The sequence below is a fragment of the Theropithecus gelada genome, chromosome 7a, assembly GCF_003255815.1.
Source record: "Theropithecus gelada isolate Dixy chromosome 7a, Tgel_1.0, whole genome shotgun sequence".
Lineage (NCBI taxonomy): Eukaryota > Metazoa > Chordata > Mammalia > Primates > Cercopithecidae > Theropithecus > Theropithecus gelada.
In genome coordinates, this window is record NC_037674.1 from 51943198 (window position 1) to 51964330 (window position 21133).

The window sequence follows — 21133 nt, forward strand, 5'->3', positions numbered from 1 at the left end:
GGAATCCCCACACTGTCTTCCACAATGGTTGAACTAATTTACACTCCCACTAATAGTGTAAAAGCATTCCTATTTCTCCACATCTTCTCCAGCATCTGTTGTTTCCTGACTTTTTAATGATCGCCATTCTAACTGGCGGGCGATGGTATCTCATTGTGGTTTTGGTTTGCATTTCTCTAATGACCAGTGATGATGAGCCTTTTTTCATGTTTGTTGGCCACATAAATGTCTTCTTTTGAGAAGTGTCTGTTCATATCCTTTGCCCACTTTTTGATGGGGTTGTTGGTTTTTTTCTTGTAAATTTGTTTAAGTTCTTTGTGGATTCTGTATGTTAGCCCTTTGTCAGATGGATAGATTGCAAAAATTTTCTCCCGTTCTATAGGTTGCCTGTTCACTCTGATGATAGTTTCTTTTGCTGTGCAGAAGCTCTTTAGTTTAATTGATCCCATTTGTCAATTTTGGCTTTTGTTGCCATTGCTTTTGATGTTTTAGTCATGAAGTCTTTGCCCAAGCCTACATCCTGAATGGTATTGTCTAGGTTTTCTTCTAGCATTTTTAAGGTTTTAGGTCTTACAATTTTAAGTCTTTAATCCATCTTGAGTTAATTTTTGTATAAGGTGTAAGGAAGGGGTCCCGTTTCAGTTTTCTGCATATGGCTATCCAGTTTTCCCAACATGATTTATGAAGTAGAGAATCCTTTCCCCATTGTTTGTTTTTTGTCAGGTTTGCCAAAGATCAGATGGTGGTAGATGTGTGGTATCATTTCTGAGGCCTCTGTTCTGTTCCATTTGTTTATGTATTTGTTTTGGTACCAGTACCATGCTGTTTTGGTTACTGTAGCCTTGTAGTATAGTTTGAAGTCAGGTAGTGTGATGCCTTCAGCTTTGTTCTTCTTGCCCAGGACTGTCTTGGCTATACAGGCTCTTTTTTGTTTCCATATGAAATTTAAAGTAGTTTTTTCTAATTATGTGAAGAAAGTCAATGGTAGCTTGATGGGGATAGCATTGAATCTCTAAATTACTTTGGGCAGTATAGCCATTTTCAAGATATTGATTCTCCTATCCATGAGCATGGAATGTTCTTCCATTTGTTTGTGTCCTTATTTCCTTGAGCAGTGGTTTGTAGTTCTCCTTGAAGAGGTCCTTCATATTCCTTGTAAGTCTTATTCCTAGGTATTTTATTTTCTTAGTAGCAATTGTGAATGGGAGTTCACTCATGATCTGGCTCTCTGTTATTGGTGTATAGGAATGCTTGTGATTTTGCACACTGATTTTGTATCCTGAGACTTTGCTGAAGTTGCTTTTCAGCTTAAGGAGATTTTGGGTTGAGATGACAGGGTTTTCTAAATATACAATCATGTCATATGCAAACAGAAACAATTTGACTTCCTCTCTTCCTATTTGAATACGCTTTATTTCTTTCTCTTGCCTGATTTCCCTGGCCAGAACTTCCAATACTATGTTGAGTAGGAGTGGTGAGAGAGGGTATCCTTGTCTTGTGCCGGTTTTCAAAGGGAATGCTTCCAGCTTTTTCCCATCCAGTATGATATTGCCTGTGGGTTTGTCATAAATAGCTCTTACTATTTTGAGATATGTTCCATCAATACCTAGTTTATTAAGAGTTTTTAGCATGAAGGGGTGGTGAATTTTATTGAAGGCCTTTTCTGCATCTATTGAGATAATCATGTGGTTTTTGTCATTGGTTCTGTTTATGTGGTGGATTATGTGTATTGATTTGCATATGTTAAACCAGCCTTGCATCCCAGGGATGAAGCTGACTTGATCGTGGTGGATAAGCTTTTTGATGTGCTGCTGGATTCAGTTTGCTAGTATTTTATTGAGGATTTTCATATCAATGTTCATCAGGGATATTGGCCTGAAATTTTCTTTTTTTGTTGTGTCTCCGCCAGGTTTTGGTACCAGGATGATGCTGGCCTCATAAAATGAGTGAAGGAGGAGTACCTCTTTTTCTATTGTTTGGAATAGTTTCAGAAGGAATGGTACCAGGTCCTCTTGGTACCTCTGGTAGAATTCGGCTGTGAATTCATCTGGTCCTGGGCTTTTTTTGCTTGGTAGGCTATTAATTACTGCCTCAATTTCAGAACTTGTTATTGGTCTATTCAGGGATTTGACTTCTTCCTGATTTAGTCTTGGGAGGGGGTATGTGTCCAGGAATTTATCCATTTCTTCTAGATTTTCTAGTTCATATTTGTAGAGGTGTTTATAGTATTCTCCGATGGTACTTTGTATTTCTGTGGGATCAGTGGTGATATCCCCTTTAGCATTTTTATTGTGTCTATTTGATTCTTCTCTCCTTTCTTCTTTATTAGTCTGGCTAGTGGTCTGTTTTGTTAATCTTTTCAAAAAGCCAGCTCCTGGATTCACTGAGTTTTTGAAGGATTTTTCGTGTCTCCATCTCTTTCCGTTTTGCTCTGATCTTAGTTATTTCTTGTCTTCTGCTAGCTTTTGAATGTGTTTGCTCTTGCTTCCCTAGTTCTTTTAATTGTGATGTTAGGGTGTCTATTTTAGATCTTTCATGCTTTCTTCTGTGTGCATTTAGTGCTATAAATTTCCCTCTAAACACTGTTTTAGCTGTGCCCCAGAGATTCTGGTACGTTGTGTCTTTGTTCTCATTGGTTTCAAAGAACTTCATTATTTCTGCCTTAATTTGTTATCTACCCAGTAGTCATTCAGGATCAGATTGTTCAGTTTCCATGTAGTTGTGTGGCTTTGAGTGAGTTTCTTATTCCTGAGTTCTAATTTGGTTGCACTGTGGTCTGAGAGACTGTTATAATTTCCGTTCTTTTGCATTTGCTGAGGAGTGTTTTATTTCCAATTATGTGGTCAATTCTAGAAAAAGTGTGATGTGGTGCTGAGAAGAATGTATATTCTTTTGCTTTGGGATGAAGAGTTATGTAGATGTCTATTAGGTCTGCTTGGTCCAGAGCTTAGTTCAAGTCCTGAATATCCTTGTTACTTTTCTGTCTCATTGATCTAATATTGACAGTAGGGTGTTAAAGTCTCCCACTATTATTATGTGGGAGTCTAAGTCTTTTTGTATGTCTCTAAGAACTTGCTTTATGAATCTGAGTGCTCCTCTATTGGGTGCATACATATTTAGGATAATTGGCTCTTCTTGTTGCATTGATTCGTTTACCATTATATAATACCCTTCCTTGTCTCTTTTGATCTTTGTTGGTTTAAAGTCTGTTTTATTAGAGACTAAGATTGTAACCCCTTCCCTTTTTTTCTTTCCATTTGCTTGGCAAATATTCCTCTATCCCTTTATTTTGAGCCTACGTGTGTCTTTGCATGTGAGATGGGTCTCCTGAATACAGCACACCAATGAGTCTTGACTCTATCCAATTTGCCAGTCTGTGTCTTTTAATTGGGGCATTTAGCCCATTTACATTTGAGGTTAATATTGCTATGTGTGAATTTGATCCTGTCATCATGATGCTAGCTGGTTATTTTGCCTGTTAATTGATGCAGTTTCTTCAGAGTGTCAATGGTCTTTACAATCTGGTATGTTTTTGCAGTGGCTGGTACCAGTTTTTCCTTTCCATGTTTAGTGCTTCCTTCAGGAGCTCTTGTAAGGCAGGCCTGGTGGTGACAAAATCTCTCAGCATTTGCTTGTCTGTAAAGGATTTTATTTCTCCTTTGCTTATGAAGCTTAGTTTGGCTGGATATGAAATTCTGGGTTGAAAATTCTTTTCTTTAAGAATGTTGAATATTGGCGCCCACTCTCTTCTGGCTTATAGGGTTTCTGCAGAGAGATCTGCTGTTAGTCTGATGGGCTTCCCTTTGTGGGTAGGTAACCTGACCTTTCTCTCTGGCTGCCCTTGACATTCTTTCCTTCATTTCAGCCTTGGTGAATCTGATGATTATATGTCTTGGGGTTGCTCTTCTTGAGGAGTATCTTTGTGGTGTTCTCTGTATTTCCTGAGTTTGAATGTTGGCCTGTCTTGCTAGGTTGGGGAAGGCCTCCTGGATGATATTCTGAAGAGTGTTTTCCAGTTTGGTTCCATTCTCCCTGTCACTTTCAGATACACCAATCAAACATATGTTTGGTCTTTTCACATAGTCCCATACTTCGTTCCTTTTCATTTTTTTCCTCTAATCTTGTCTTCATGCTTTATTTAATCAATTGATCTTCAATCTCTGATATTCTTTCTTCCACTTGAATGATTCAGCTGTTGACACTTGTATATACTTCACGAAGTTCTCGTGCTGTGTTTTTCAGTTCCATCAGGTTGTTTATGTTCTTCTCTACACTGGTTCCTCTAGTTAGCAATTCCTCTAACCTTTTTTCAAGGTTCTTAGCTTCCTTGTATTGTGTTAGAATATGCTCATTTAGCTTGAAGGAGTTTGCTATTACCCACCTTCTGAAGCCTAATTCTGTCAATTTGTCAAACTCATTCCCCATCCAGTTTTGTTCCCTTGCTGGCAAGGAGTTGTGATCCTTTGGAGGAGAAGAGGAGTTCTGGTTTTTGGAATTTTCAGCCTTTTGGCACCGGTTTTTCCTCATCTTCATGGATTTATCTACCTTTGATCTTTGATGCCGGTGACCTTTGGGTGGGGTTTTTTTTGTGGACAGCCTTTTTGCTGATGCTATTCCTTTCTGTTAGTTTTCCTTCTAACAGTCAGGCCCCTCTGCTGCAGGTCTGCTGGAGTTTGCTGAAGGTCCACTCCAGACCCTCTTTGCCTGGGTATTGCCAGCAGAGGCTGCAGAACAGCAAAGATTGCTGCCTGTTCCTTCCTCTGGAAGCTTCACTCCAGAAGGGCACCTGCCAGATGCCAGCCGGAGCTCTCCTGTATGAGGTGAGAGAACACCTGTTGACCCCTGCTGGGAGGTGTCTCCCAGTCAGGAGGCATGGAGGTCAGGGAGGTCAGGGACCCACTTGAGGAGGCAGTCTGTCCCTTAGCAGAGCTCGAGCACTGTGCTAGGAGATCTCCTGCTCTCTTCAGAGCCACCAGGCAGGAACGTTCAAGTCTGTTGAAGCTGTGCCCACAGCCGCTCCTTCCCCCAGGTACTGGGTCCCAGGGAGATGGGAGTTTTATCTGTAAGTCCCTGACTGGGGCTGCTGCCTTTCTTTCAGAAATGCCCTGCCCAGAGAGGAGGAATCTAGAGAGGCAGTCTGGCTACAGCAGCTTTGTAGCACTGTGGTGGGCTCTGCCCTGTCCAAACTTCCCAGCAGTTTTGTTTACATTATGAGGGGAAAACTGCCTACTCAAGCCTCCAGGTGCCCCTCCCTGCCACCAAGCTCAAGCATTCCAGGTCAACTTCAGACTGCTGTGCTGGCAGTGAGAATTTCAAGCCAGTGGATCTTAGCTTGCTGGGCTCTGTGGGGGTAGAATCCACTGAGCTAGACCACTTGGCTCCCTGGCCTCAGCCCCCTTTCCAGGGGAGTGAACGGTTCTCTCAGTGGTGTTCCAGGCGCCGCTGGGGTATGAAAAACTCCTGCAGCTAGCTCGGTGTCTGCCCAAATGGCCACCAAGTTTTGTGCTTGAAATCCAGGGCCCTAGTGGTGCAGGCACCGGAGGGAATCTCCTGGTCTGCAGGTTGCGAAGACCGTGGGAAAAGCATAGTATCTGCGCCGGAATGCGCCATTCCTCACAGTCCCTCAGGGCTTTCCTTGGTTAGGGGAGGGAATTCCCCGACCCCTTGTGCTTCCCGGGTAAGGTGACGCCCCACGCTACTTCAGCTCATCCTCTGTGGGCTGCACCATCTAATCAGTCCCAATGAGATGAGCTGGGTACCTCAGCTGGAAATGCAGAAATCACCTGCATTGATCTCCCTGGGAGCTGCAGGCCAGAGCTGTTCCTATTTGGCCATCTTATCACTTCTTTCTTTTGGGAACATTCCCAATCTTCTCTTCTAGCTTTTCTTTTTTTTTCTTTCTTTCTTTTTTTTTTTTTGAGATAGAGTCTCACTCTGTTGCTCAGGCTGGAGTGCAGTGACGTGATCTTGGCTTACTACAACCTCTGCCTCCCACATTCAAGCGATTCTCCTGCCTCAGCCTCCCAAGTAGCTGGGAATACAGGTGCCTGCCACCACACCTGGCTAATTTTTGTATTTTCAGTAGAGACGGGATTTCATCATGTTGGTCAGGCTGGTCTCCAACTCCTGACCTCAAGTGATCTGCCCACCTCAGCCTCCCAAAGTGCTGGGATTACAGACATGCGCTACCGTGCCCAGCCTCTTCTAGCTATTTTGAAATACACAATAAATCTAACAGTATTTTTGTACCCATTCACTAACCTCTCTTCATTTTCCCCACATCCACCCACTACCCTTCCCAGCCTTTGGTAACCATATTCAATTCTCTGCCTCCCTGAGATCAATATTTTTTGGCTTTTGCATATCAGTGAGAGCATGCAGTATTTGTCTTCTCATGCCTAGATTATTTCCCTTAACATAATGACCTATGGCTCCATTCATGTTGTTGTACATGATGGGACTTCAATTTTTTATGGCTGAATAATAGTCTATTGTGTATATACCTACATTTTCTTTATCCATTTGCCTGTTGATGGACACTTAGGTTAATTATGTATCTTGGCTATCGTGAATAGTACTGCAATAAACATGGGAGTGCAGACAACCCTTTGATATACTTTTTTTATTTTTTGGGATATATACCCAGCAGCAGGATTGCTGGATCATATGGTAGATAGAGGAACCTCCATACTGTTTTCCATAGTGGCTGTACTAGTTTACATTCCCAATAGTGTACTACCATTCCCCTTTCTCTATATTCTCACCAGTATCTATTACTTTTTCTTTTTGGTAATAGCTGTGTTAACTGGGGTGAGATGATATCTCATTGTAGTTTTGATTTACATTTCCCTTATGGTTAGTGATGTTGAACATTTTTTTCATCTGTTGGCCATTTATATGTGTTCTTTTAAGAAACGTCTATTCAGATTATATGGCCATTTTTTTTCAATTAGCAATAATTGTGCCTCAGATAAACCTCATTGGCTACAATACTGCCACTGCATAAAGCTATATGTCCATTTTTTTCATCAGATTATTTGGGATTTTGTTTTTCTGCAGAATTGTTGGAGTTCCTTATACATTCTCATTACTAATTCCTTATGAGATGGATCACTTGCAAACATTTTGTCCCATTCTGTAGGTTGTATCTTCACTCTGTTGACTATTCCTTTGCTGAGCAGAAGCTTTCTAGCCTGACGTAATCCCATTTATCTATGTTTGCTTTTGTTGCCTGTGCTTTTGAGGTCTTACTAAAAAAAAACCTTTGCCCAGATCAGTGTCCTGAAGCATTTCCCCCTATGCATTCTAATAGTTTCATAGTTTCAGGTTTTACATTTAAGTCTTTAAAATCCATTTTTGTGTATGGTGTATAGACAGTTAATAGCATTTGCCTGTGGTTATATCAGCAAAACTTATTGTACTATTCTTTTATCTCCAAATTGAGTGAATTTTGACCTCTCTTTTTCTGTAGTTGGGCTGTTTTAATGACATTTATTTGAACATATGGGTTTTGAAGAGAAGCACACAAACAAGATAATTTTATCTTGGTGCCCCTTTAATTATTATTTGTCAAGGTCAAAATAGCTAAACTTAGAATCTGGTTTAAAAGTTTACATTTTATTGAAAAGGTTACATTTCCTGCTTTAATCATAACTGAACTGCGTAAGACCAGTAAAATGCTGACCCCAAAAAAGTTGTAAACAATGATCATTCATTGGTTACCCAACTATGATACATTTTATTTTCTGGATATTATATTAAGAGCTTAACTTGAATAAGAAGTCAAACTGAATATACTGTATTTTAATGTTTAGTTTTTGTATGTCAAAGTAAATTTACTAAATTATGCTTTCATAACATAAATTTCTTGACTCCTATATATGCCCATTCTCAATTAATTTAATTAATTCTTATTAAAACAAGACAAATTACAAAGAGTTCATCTGAAACTGTACTGCAAATGGTAACTTAAGCTTCTTTGTTAGCTTTTATACCCTACAGCCACCACATGGGAGACTTTCAGAATTATTTTATTGGTAAGTCAACTAACTTACCATGTTTTCTTGAAAGATGTTTGTGGCTGTATATAAAGTATCTAAATATTACCTAACTTTTATTGACTGTTTTTACTATTTTTCACCTGATAAGCTTTTAGCATGTTCAAAATACATATATGAGAAAGAATTTGGCTTAAAAAGGTCTACAACCTAGAATTGAACAAGAACCATGTTCAGTAGTAAAAAAGTTCATTTCAGAATAAAAATAAATGGAAAAGAAAGCATGTCAAGGAATTTTACAAAGCACACAAGAAACTTTCAGCTTTTCCAAAATGTCTGGACTCCAGAGATAGGGAAAACAAAAATGGAGATTAGTGAAAGCAGAAATAATGTGGGTGGGTTTAAAAATACTGGGAAAATTCAAAATGAATACCTTTTTTTCTTTGAGGATTTTTTTTTTTTTTTTTTTTTTTTTTTTTACTGATGTTAGTTTGTACAGGTTGAGTATCCCTAATCCAAAAGTCTAAAATCTGAAATACTTCTGATCTCAAGCATTTAGGATAAAGGATACTCAACCTGTATAATCAAATACAGTAAATCAGCAGAAAGTATAAGGAAGAATACACTCAGTATGAATGTCAGGCGTAATCTAGGGTATCTCCGAGCCAAAAGGTAAAGTATTTCAAAGTTTTCTTTGGCATCCTTTCACCTCACTTTTCAATTTTCTGTTGCCACATAGCATCCAGAGCCCAGAGTCCCAAAGGTACTTAGGACACCCTAGTGCAGAGATATCAAGGCAAGGTCTCATGTTCCAGATCACTCTTTGCCTCCTACATCCCCCAGAGACTTCACTCAGTTCTAATAAATTCATTTCTACTATTAAGTATTACTCACTAACATTCATTAGGCCTGTAAGAAAAAAAAATAAATGGCAAAGGTGGCGGGAAAGAGATTTTTTAGAGTGATAAAATAATTCCAAGGTAAATAGAAAGAAGGAATTAATAAAGTAAAGGAAGAAATAAATGAGTTAGAAACAGAAAAAGAGAATGAAACCAAAATACATAAATCCAAGAGCTGGTTCTCAGTAAAATGAAATGAAATGAACTTGAGAGAAAGCACAGTTGGTGAACTGCAGATGGCCACAAATTCTTTGTCACTCCTCTTACTGAGTGCTGGGGTCTATTTCCCCTCCCTTTGAATCTGAGTGGCACTATGACTTGCTTTGACAAGGAGAATGTGGTAGATGATGCTTCATAATTCTTAAAGTTAGGCATTAACAGATCAACAGCTTCCACTGTCGTCTATTAGAATACTCCCTTTTGGTCTCCACGTATGAAGTCTGACTATCCTCTGGGGAGAGAGACCTGAATCTACTTTAAATGTTTCAGATCCTGCCAAACACCCAGCTGAACACAGCTCCTGAGTAACCCTTGCCAATACCACGTGGAGAACAACCACCCAGCATCACCTGCTTGAATTCCCAAGAATTCTGAGTAAATTATAATATGGTTGCTATTTTAAGCCACTGAGTTTCGGGGTAGTATGTTACACAGAAACAGATAATCCTGGAAGTAAGGTTCCTAGAAGTAAGGTGTTTGTGTAACTAAAAACTGAAAAATTTGTGGCACTGGATTTTCGACCAAGCAGTAGGTGGAGGCCTAAGGGGCAGTAAGGAAACTGCTAGTAGCAGCTGCAAGTACAATGAGGAGATTGCTATTGAAGGCTGAATGCAGCCCTGTGAGTGACCCAAGATGATACCACATGGAGTGGAACTGCCTAGGTGAGACCAGCCCAAATACCTGTTCCATAGGATTATGAACAAATCGAATGGTTGTTTTTGAAGCTACTGATTTTTAGGGTTGTTTTTCATGCAAAATAGATAACCAAACTACAAGCATAAGCAAAGATATGCCAGAGGAAATTTAACCACAGAAATGGATAATATGTTTTTAAATCAGAAAAGAGGCTATTTTGATAAATTCTTTACCAAGAAACTTGAAAACCTGGATGAACTGGATAATTCTGCTTTTTAAAAAATATAATTTACAAAAAAAAAAAAAATCACCCCCAAAGAAACAGAAAGTCTAATACAGACTGATTTACAGAGAAGAAAATTCAAACAGATCATTCTCCATAAAACAAATTTAGGAATTATTGCTAAGAAAACCTAGATCCAGACAGCTTCATAGAGAATTCTACCAGACTTTAAACATTAGATAATTCTAATGCTAAACCGTTCTAAAACTTAGACAAAGGAGAAAAATATTCAAACTCCTTCAATGAAATAAGGATATTATTGATCCCAAAACCTAACAAAGATTGTACCAATAAGAAAACCATAGGTCATTCTCATGAATATCAACACAAAAACCCTCAATAAAATACAATAAGAATCAGCAGACCATAAAAGAATAGTAAGTGGGTCGTACTCCAGGAATACAAGAATGATTCAAAATCAGGACTAATAATACAATTCATCATGTAGATACAGTTAAAGAGAAAAAAAAAACATGATCATGTCCTTAGACTCTAAAAAAGCATTTGATAAAATTCAATGACCATTCTTGATTTAAAACAATAAGTGGAATGTGAGAGGTTCCACTTCTGGGTATGACTTGCTAAGATGCTATAGAATGACCACCACTTCTAGCTCTCTGCAGAAAACTATAAAGACTTGGACAAGATATGAAAAACAATGATCTGAAGGTCCAGGAGAGTGAAGATATAAAGACAGATTCTGGAGGGGAGGTCATGCTATATTTGGAGGAAGTACAAGTAAATTCCTGTTTCTGCAGCTTTTAGCCTGGGGCTAAGCCACCTAGTGAGTACAGCAGCTATGGGGGCCTTGCATGGAAGAACTCTTTCTGATCTGAGGAACTAGGAAAAAGAAGCTATGAAGCCATGAATGCTGAAAGAAGAGGAGAATCCTGGCCAAGCATGAGTCAAAGAGGGGATCCCCAAGCTCAAGCTGTCTCCCCACATATCTAACGGAAACCTGAACCAGGGAGGATCAGACAAATTTACAACAGACCACCTAAAAACAAAACATCTTAACAGACTGGACCTTCTACATAAGAAAACATGTTTGCAGTAGAAGCCCAGCCAAAAAAATTGCTTACTAAACAAAGGAAACCATGCTTATCAGAAAAATAATAGCATTTAGAATATCCATAATCTAATATTCATAATATTAGAAACAATCCAAAATCACCAAGTATACAAAGAACCAAAAAATTAAATGTTCTCAAGAGAAAAGAAAATAAATTGAGTCCAAACCCAAGACGAACCAGATATTGGAACTAACGAACAAGAATCAAGCCACTAATACAACTATCCTCAATGAAGGGAAACATATTTACAATGCATAAAAAGTTTTAGCAGAGAAATGGTAAGTCTCAGCAGAGATACAGAAACAAATAAAAACACTGAGATCTGAAAACTAAAGAAAACCCTCTATAGAATGGAAATATAGTTACTTCCATAGCATGATAAAATATGTCTATCCCAGCCAAAAATTAGCATCAGATTTCCTGGAAAAAGTAAAGACATTCCCACCAAAGTTAAAAAACAATAAAAAGTAAAAGACACTCACTGCTACCCCTATTATTTAATATCACACTGAAGGTCCTAACTACAATTATAGAAGATACAGAAATAAAAGGCACAGCCATTAGAAAGAGATAAGTAAAACTATTACTATTTATAGATGATATGATTATAAATCTTGAAAACCCAAAGGAATCAAATGAAAAACTCCTACAAATAGTAACATAACTCAATAAGATAGCAGGGGGAAATTAACATAAAGAAATCACTAGCTTTCTTATATACAGACAATAATTAGAAGATAGGCAGAAAAAGCCCCAGTCACAACACAAACAAAATGATGAAATAACTAAGAATAAATTTAAGAAATATGTAAAACCTATATGAGGGAAATTCTAAAACATATTCTAGGCTAAATAGATTCAACTTAATAAACATATAAATTCTAAATTAATTTATGAACATAAATGTTACACTAATATGTATATGAGGAAAGCTTTAAAACACATTCTAGGTGAAATAGATTCAATCTTATAAACATATAAATCCTAAGTTAATTTATGAATATAAATGTTACCCCAATACCCAAAAACAAAAATGATAAAAGTTCCTGAGAAAAATACAGGGCAGGGGAGCGATGAATAGGCAGAGCACAGAGGATTTTTAGGACAGCGAAAATACCTGGTATGACAGTATAATGGTGGCTACACGTCATTACATTTGTACAAACCCATAGAATGTACAACACCATGGGTGAACCCTGAACTATGGACTTTGGTGACTATGATATGTTGTTGCAGGTTCCTCAGTGGTAACGAATATAGGATTCTTGTTGGCGGTGTTGATAACTGGGGAGGCCTTGCATGTGTCAGGGTAGGGGGCATATGAGAAATCTCTGTACCTTCCTCTCAATTTTGCTGTGAACCTAAAATTGCCCTTAAAAAGGGGTCTTTTTACTTAGAACCAACCCAAATGTCCATCAATGAGAGACTGAATTAAGAAAATGTGGCACATGTACACCATGGAATACTACACAACCACAAAAAAGAATTAGTTCATGTCCTTTGCAGGGACATGGATGAAGCTGGAAACCATCATTCTCAGCAAACTAACACAGGAACAGAAAACCAAACACTGCATATTCTCATTTATAAGTGGGAGCTGAAAAATAAGAACACATGGACACAGGGATGGGAACATCACACACTGGGGCCTGTTGGGAGGCAGGGGGCTAGGGGAGGGATAGCATTAGGAGAAATACCTAACATAGATGATGGGTTGATGGGTGCAGCAAACCACCATGGCACGTGTATACCTATGTAACAAACCTGCACATTCTGCACATGTATCCCAGAACTTAAAGTATAATAAAAAATTGTTTTAAAAAATTGGCAAATAATTTTTTTTTTTTTTTTTTTTTTTGAGACAGAGTCTCGCTTAGTCGCCCAGGCTGGAGTGCAGTGGCGCGATCTCGGCTCACTGCAAGCTCCGCCTCCCGGGTTCACGCCATTCTTCTGCCTCAGCCTCCCGAGTAGCTGGGACTACAGGCGCCCGCCGCTTCGCCCGGCTACTTTTTTGCATTTTTAGTAGAGACGGGGTTTCACCATGTTAGCCAGGATGGTCTCGATCTCCTGACCTCGTGATCCGCCCGCCTCGGCCTCCCAAAGTGCTGGGATTACAGGCGTGAGCCACCGCGCCCGGCCATAATTTTTTTTTTTTAAAGCATTTTGTTTTTGTTTTTGTTTTTGTTTTCTTTTGAGACAGAGTTTTGCTCTGTCACCCAGGCTGGAATGCAGTGTTGCAATCTTGATTCACTGCAACTTCCACCTGCCAGGTTAAAGTGATTCTTGTGCCTCAGCCTCCCATGTAGCTGTGACTATAGGCACACACCACCATGCCAGGCTAATTTTTGTATTTTTAGTAGAGACTGGGTTTCACCATGTTGGCCAGGCTGGTCTCGAACTCCTGACTTCAAGTGGTCTGCCCGCCTCAGCCTCCCAAAGTGCTGGGATTACAGGCATGAGCCACTGCACCAGGCCAAAAAAGTCTTTAATTAAACAAAAAGGAAAAAAATAAGGGTAAATTCCATTATAACTCCCAGGAAGACTCAATGGACTCAACACATAGTTGTATCCACAGTAATGATTTATTACAGCCAGAAGATACAAAGCAAAAACTATAAAGGGAAAAGATATGTGGGATGAAGTTTGAAGGAAATGAGGCTTCCAAGCTTCCAAGACTTCCCTCCTAGTGGAGTCACACAGAACAAGCCTAATTCCTCTAGTAATGAATTGTGACAACACAAGTGAAGTGTTATCTACTAGGGAAGCTCATCAGAGACTCAGTGTCCAAGATTTTTCATGGAAACTGTTCATATATGTATCTTCTGTCTCGCATATACCAAAATTCCAGACTCCCAAAAGGAAAGCAGGTATTCAGCATAAACCACAACACTTATACAGTTTGGGCATATGGAGACATCCTTATCATTTAGGAAAAGTTTCATTTAAGTATAGAGAACTGTATGCCAGCTAAGTTTCTAAACACCAGCAAGGGCCAGCTTCGCAAGGAGGCCTTTCTAAGGATAGCAGTCTAAGACCTGCTGTGTCAACTCTATTCTCCATATCTTGAATATAAAAAGTCAAATTATAAGTCAACATCAAAAACCCACAAAAGACTGATAAAGTATGGAAAAATAAAAAATAAAACTTAATTATGGCCAAAATTAATCAAGAACAAAATCGTAAGACAAGTGACAAACTAGAAGAGAATGTTTGCAACTCATATCTCAATCAAAAAGATAACATAACTTTTAATAGTATCTTTATTATATAAAAAATTTCTACAATGGCTACTATAAGAATACAACTTAACAGAACAACTAGGGAAAAACTGTTGACAGAAAAGGAAACACATATGGCGCAACCTCACCTATCAAAAGATTGAATTAAAGTAACACTGAGATACCATTTCTCATCTATCAGATTGGTAAGAACCCAAAGTTAGACCACATACGCTGCTATCAGCTTGGTAAAAACCCCAAATCAGATAATGCTCTCATCTATCAGATTGGTAAAAACCCAAAGTTAGACAACATACTCTGCTAAGAAATGACGCACTTTCATATATAGTTGGTAGGAATTCACATTCCTACCGGGGACAATTTGGCAATGTCTACCAAAATTAATATGCATATACCCTTTGACCTAGCCAAATTCTTGGGATTCACTTGCACCCTAAAAAATGACATACATATAAGGTTATTAATTGTTTTATTTGCATTAGCAAAAGATAAGTAACAACCCAAATGTCTATCAGTAGGGTTAAATACAGCCTATCATCTGCATAAAATACTATGTAGCTATAGTGAAGTACTCTGTGGATTGACATGAAATGATCTCCAAAATATATTCTGAAGAGAAAAAGCAAGGTAGAAAACAGTGTAAAAACTGACAGAATATAAGATTTCAAGTTGGTATTGGCTTATATATGCACAAATATATGTTAGAAGGGGGTGGAAATAATTTTTCTATAAACCTTTTATTATGACTTGATTTTTGGACCATATAAATTTATTATCAATTTTTTAAAAATTTGTAATTAGATGAGATATGCATATTATCATTTTTTGTGTGTCCCAAGTCTTTTATTTCTTTGCCAGACAATGGTAAGTATCTCAGAGGCAAAAATCAGATTAAGGATATGGCCTTCCCAAACTAAGCCTAGTTTCAGATGGGCTTAAATAGCCCCGCCATTAAGTTGAAAGGGAAGGGATGAACAAATAAGAGAATATTAATGTAAAAGATCTAAATCTAAGTTTAAAAACTATTTATTTTTGATATTTAGCTGTGTTGCTTATATATGGAACTGAGTAGAAATAGGGAGCTCTCTAGATGCTAGAATGTTTTTGAGTGAATTGCATTACCAAAGAAACCAAAAGCCTGGCCTGCAAATCCTGTTCAAATCCTAAAGCAATCCCTAGGCCACCAGATCACAACAGCAGGAAGTGAGCTATGAAAGCTTTGTGGTCTCCAAGAAAGACATACGTTTCAATCACTAACTCAGATGTGGCCTTGGAGAAAAATGATTAAGGATGACAGAGCCAGGAATCATGGAGGTAACGGAGTAAAAAGCTGCTCCCAAAGGAGCTGCCAGAATGGCTAACTAAGGGATTTAATTCACTTCAGAGCAAGGCGTTTTCACAATTTTTGTCAAGGAAAATATGATAATTGCTATGAAGCAGTAACTTATTTCATGTTTTTCTGACTTGATTAGAATTATTCCATTTTAATTTTACCATTATATACTAGCATTACAGACTTGAATGTTGAAATCATAACTCCAATGTGATGATATTATGAAGAGGGGCCTTTCGGGGGTAATTAGGGTCATGAGGGTCAAGATGAGATCAGTGCCCTTATAAAAGACAGGAGAGACTTGCTTCCTCTCTCCCTCTCTCTGCCATGCAAGTATATAGCAAGAAGGTGTCCATCTGCAAACCAGAAAGAGGGCCCTCCCCACAAATCAAATCAGCCAGCACCTTGACCTTGGATTTCCCATCCTCCAGAAGTTGGAGAAGTTTCTGATGTTTAAGCCATCCTGTCTATGGTATTTTGTTGTAGTAGTCCAAACTGATTAAGGCACATGGGGTGGTGGGGGTCGCTAGTAACTTTTAGTGAAATCTAAGCCTGCTGGAGAAAACGATAAATTACCCAGAGATTCTGGACTTCAAATTGGATGGGAATTTAGGTGAGAAGAATCTGAATACATATTTGTATGGTCTGGGGGGAAAAGACGTTATTCTGTTTCCCAAAATAAATTTTCCCTTTCTACTAAGCAATGGGATCTACTGGAAATTGTTGCCCCAGAATACAGATAACCACTGCCATGTGAATATGACACTGCAGAGTCTGACACACATACCACCTCTTGCCAATTATAAGTGCTGTTCAAAGAACACTCTCAGACCTGTTGCCAGCAAGGAGCTTTTAGGCTCACCTTACTCAGGTTCACAACAATCCCATTAATGTTATCAAGGTGCTGACATCTGTGACATTCAAACACTATCTAGATGCTTCAGTAATCAAAAGCAGGAAGGTACACATGAATTTTCAATATACACTGTGGATGCCATCTAGGAAGCATGTTTCAAGAGCCATGACAATATAGACAGGTGTTCTAACGTTCTCAAAGTGTTTCCACTACCAAGAAGTTTCAGACACTTGACATTTACCTGGACATTACCCTGGATATCAAAGTAGCTCAGAATGTGAACCAAGCTTTGTAATAATTTGTGAAGACTGAGAAGCTAGTTGGGAGAAGTTCTGTAGTTACAGAACTTGTGTCAGAGGATGCTGACCTCAAAGAGGCTGACTGTTATACAACTCTTTTTTTCTTTTTTTTTTTTGAGACGGAGTCTCACTCTGTCACCCAGGCTGGAGTGCAGTGGTGCGATCTCAGCTCACTGCAACCTCCACCTCCCAGGTTCAAGCGATTCTCCTGCCTCAGCCTCCCAAGTAGCTGGGACTAAGGCATGCACCACCATGCTCTGATAATTTTTTAGTAGAGATAGGGTTTCGCCATTTTGGTCAGACTGGTCTCGAACTCCTGACCTCAAATGATCTGTCCACTTCAGCCTCCCAAACTGCTAGGATTATAGGTGTGAGCCACCGCACCCGGCCTACAACTCCTTCTAAGGTTCTTAGTTTTGTGTTTAAACATTTCACAAATTTCACAGGTGACAAAGTTGCTTAGGATGTGAAATATCCTGAGTCTCTTGATAGATACACGTAGGTCTTTGCTGAATGAAGAGCCCTTTATATTCTACATGTCACACTGGATATTAACTCTGTGTAAATGGCATAAAATGGATGATGCCAAGGAACTAGAGATATTAAGGTTGATCTGAATCAACAAGGAAAAGTCAACAGGAAAGAGACAGAAAGTGGGTATAGAGACGGCACTACAAAGACCCTGAGGAATAAAACGAAGGTATGAATTTATCCCACAGGGTGGCAAAAATAGAATCCCGCACCTTCCTTTTTTTTGAGACAAGGTCTCACTCTGTGCCCAGGCCGGAGTGGCAGTGGTGTCATAACTCACTGCAGCCTCAAACTCCTGGGCTCAAGTGATCCTCCTATCTCAGCCTCCCACGTAGCTGGGACTACAGGCACATGCCATTATGCCCAGCTAATTTTTAAATTTTTTGTAGAGATGGGGTCTCACTATGTTGTCCAGGCTGGTCTCGAACACCTGAGCTCAAGCAATCCTCCCATCTTGGCTTCTCAAAGTGATTTGATTATAGGCATGAGCCAGCACACCCAGCCCTGAATGAATTTTTAAAGTTTATAGTACTGTTCCTGCTTCAACTCAAAGCAATGTGGATGTTGTGGACTTTTGCAAAGAATGTTGCATTTCTAAGCTTTCTTCATTCCTTTGTGTAGATCTGTTTCCATCTGGTTTCAGTTTACTTTCGCTGACGAATTTCCTTTAATGTGGCCTACCGATGATGAATGCTCTCAGTCACTGCTTGTCTGTAAAAGTCATATAATGTGAAAGATCCTGAGTCTATTGACTTTTTGGCCATTACTTCTTCAAATGCTTTTTCTGCCCTCTCATCTTTCTGAGATACCTTAACACACATATGTTAGACCTCTGTGACTGTTCCTTAGTATGAAAAAAAAAAAAATCTGTTTTATTTTGGAAAGTTTTTATTGCTATGTTGTTCATTAATATTTTATTCTGCAGTATCTAATTTGTTAAGCCCATCCACTGAACTTTTCATTTCAGATATTTCATTTTTCAGCTTCTAGAAATCTCTCCATTTCATTCAGATTTTCCTTTAAATTCTTTACATATTTATAATAACTGCTTTAAATCTCTTGTTTGCTAATTCCATCATTGCTGACATTCCTAGGTCTGTATCTACTGATTGACTTTTTTCTCCTAATCACATTTTCCTGCTTCTTTGTATCTAGTAATTTTGCATTGCTTGTTGAACATGAATCTTACGTTTCTGAGTGCTAGATTTTTGTTGTCTTTGTTTAAAGAGCATTGAACTTTGCTTTGGGAGACAAAGTTACTTGTAAATCAGATTGATTCTTTTAAAGCTTGGTTTTAAGCTTTGACAGGGTACAAATGGAGTAGCATTTAGGCTGACTTTTGCTCTAATCCTGAAGAGTGACTCTTTGGATCTCAAGTGAATACCCTGGGTGTTTACCAAGGATACTTCACTCTAGCTGGTCAGAATGTAAACACATCCCAGCCTTGCCTGAGCTCCGGGGTTGTTCGCCTTCGAGCTTCCCAGAAGTTCTTTGCGCAGCACTGTGGCATTTGACACTACACCTGTCTAATGTAGCATTTGACAAGATAATCAAAAGGGATCTCTATACAGATTTCCGGAACTCTTTCTCTTATACAGCTTCCTCTTCTCTGGTAGTCCATCCACAAATTTCAGCCATGTCAGCCTCCCTGACTTCTGATCTCTTTCTCCTCAGCTCAGCAAGACCAGAGTGCTCTGCTTGGTGGACCCATCTCTCTGCACCACGGTCCGGAGTGTAACTCCAGGAAAGGAGCCTGGAAGATTAGAGGGATCTCTAACTTGTTCTCCTTCTCTCAGGGATCACTGTCCTGCACTGCCTGTTGTCAACTGTCTGAAAAAAGGGTGTTTCATGTATTTTCCCAATTTTTATAGATGTTTTAGACAGTAGAGCAAGTCTGGTCCAATTACTTCATCAAGGCAGAAAGCAGAAGCCTCTATTATAATTCTTTTGATATCTGTAGGATCATCTGTATTCTTTCATTACTGATGTTGGTAATTTTCTTACTGTAGTTGGTAATTTTTTTTTTCTTTTTTTTTTTTTGAGACAGGGTCTTGCTCTGTCATCCAGCCTGCAGTTGCAGTGGCACAATCATAGCCCACTGTACCCTCTAACTTCTGGGATCAAGTGATCCTCCCACTTCAGCATCCTGAGTAGCTAGGACTACAGGTATGCACCACCATGCCTGGCTAATTTTTCAAATTTTTTTGTAGAGACAGGGTTGCCCAGGCTGGTCTGGAACTCCTGGCCTTAAATTGTTCCTCTCACCTCAGCTTCCCAAAGCGCTGGGATTACAGGAGCGAGCCACCACACTCGGGTGATAATTTTCATATATTCTATTAATCTAGCTATGAGTTTGTTAATTTTTATATAACCTTTTCAAGGTATCCATTTCCAAATATTAGGAGTTTTTCTAGACATCTTGTTAGTTATTTCTGCTAAAATTTTATCATGGTAGGAGAACGTACTCCATGGCAGGGGTCAGAAAAATGTTTTCTGTAAAAGGAAAGGACGAAATAGCAAATATTTTAGCTTTGTGGGCCATACAGTCTCTGTTGCAACTACTCAACTTTGTTGTGTGAAAGCAGGCATGGACGATAGGTAAATGAATGAGTGTGGCTTTGTTCCTACAGAATTTTAATTGTAAACACTGAAGTTTGAATTTTATGTACATGTTCTGTGTCAAAATATTTTTTTAAAAAATTTACAAATGTAAAACTATTACTAACATCATACAAAAACAGGTGATGGGCAAGATTTGGCCCATAGGTCATAGTTTGCTGATCTTTGTCCAATAAATTTTCAATGATAAAATTTATCAAGACTTTTTTATAGCCCAGTCTCTGTCTTGGTGAATATAACGCATACATTTAATGGAATGTATACAGTTTTGGAGGATAGGTTTTTCTATCATTATCAATTAGGTTGAGGCGGTTGACGGCGGTTCTTCATTCACTATGCCCTTAGTGAATTTTTTTTTTTTTTTTTTTTTTTGTCTAATTGGTCTATTAACTACTGAGAGAGGGATGTTAAAATCTCCCATTAGTGGATTTATCTGTTTCTCCCCTTACCAAATGTTTCATGATTCTAAAGCTCTGTTATTAGGTACATATATGTACCATTTATGATTGCATGCCTTCCTGATGACTCCCTCCCCTCCCTGTTTCATTCTCTCTTTCAATATACAATCTGTCTTTAGTTGGCAAGTTTGGTTAATTTACATTTAATAAAATTAATATGTTTGTATATTGGTCTACCATCCCACTGTTTCTCTTTGTTCCATTTATTTTCTGAATCTGGGTTTCTCTTTTCTTTTCTTGCTTAACTATTGTTTTTAGAACTTCATTCTCATTATCTATAAACATTTTAGCCAACTCTGCATTATATTTTTAGTGGTTATTCTAGGGCTCACAGTACACATTCTGAACTGCACAGTCTACTTAGGGTTACTATTATATCACTTCACATACAATGCAGAAATTTTACAACTATGTTGTTTCCTTTACTTCCCTTCCCTTCAGGCCACAGTTGTCATGTGTATTGCATCTACAGTCTACATTATCCACAAAACAATGTCACTATTTTTGGTTTAGGTATTCATATGTACTTTATCTAAGCTGAGATTTAAGAGACAGTTTTATATTTACACAAATTTTTACTATTTCCAAAGTTCTTCATTCCTTTCTGTAGACTCAAGTTTCCATTTGGTATTATTTTCCCTCAGCTTGGAGACCTTTCTTTTGCATTTCTTCTAGTATAGGCTTGCTGGTA

The 21133-nt window shown here is 38.6% G+C and overlaps 1 protein-coding gene and 1 pseudogene across 2 annotated transcripts in view; both read right to left on the minus strand.

Moving 5' to 3' along the window:
* The window catches only part of NRG4 (neuregulin 4), a 118968-nt gene that overhangs the window by 36853 nt on the left and 60982 nt on the right, over positions 1-21133 (minus strand). The window lies entirely within an intron of this gene.
* LOC112628217 lies at positions 6903-7010 on the minus strand (annotated as a pseudogene).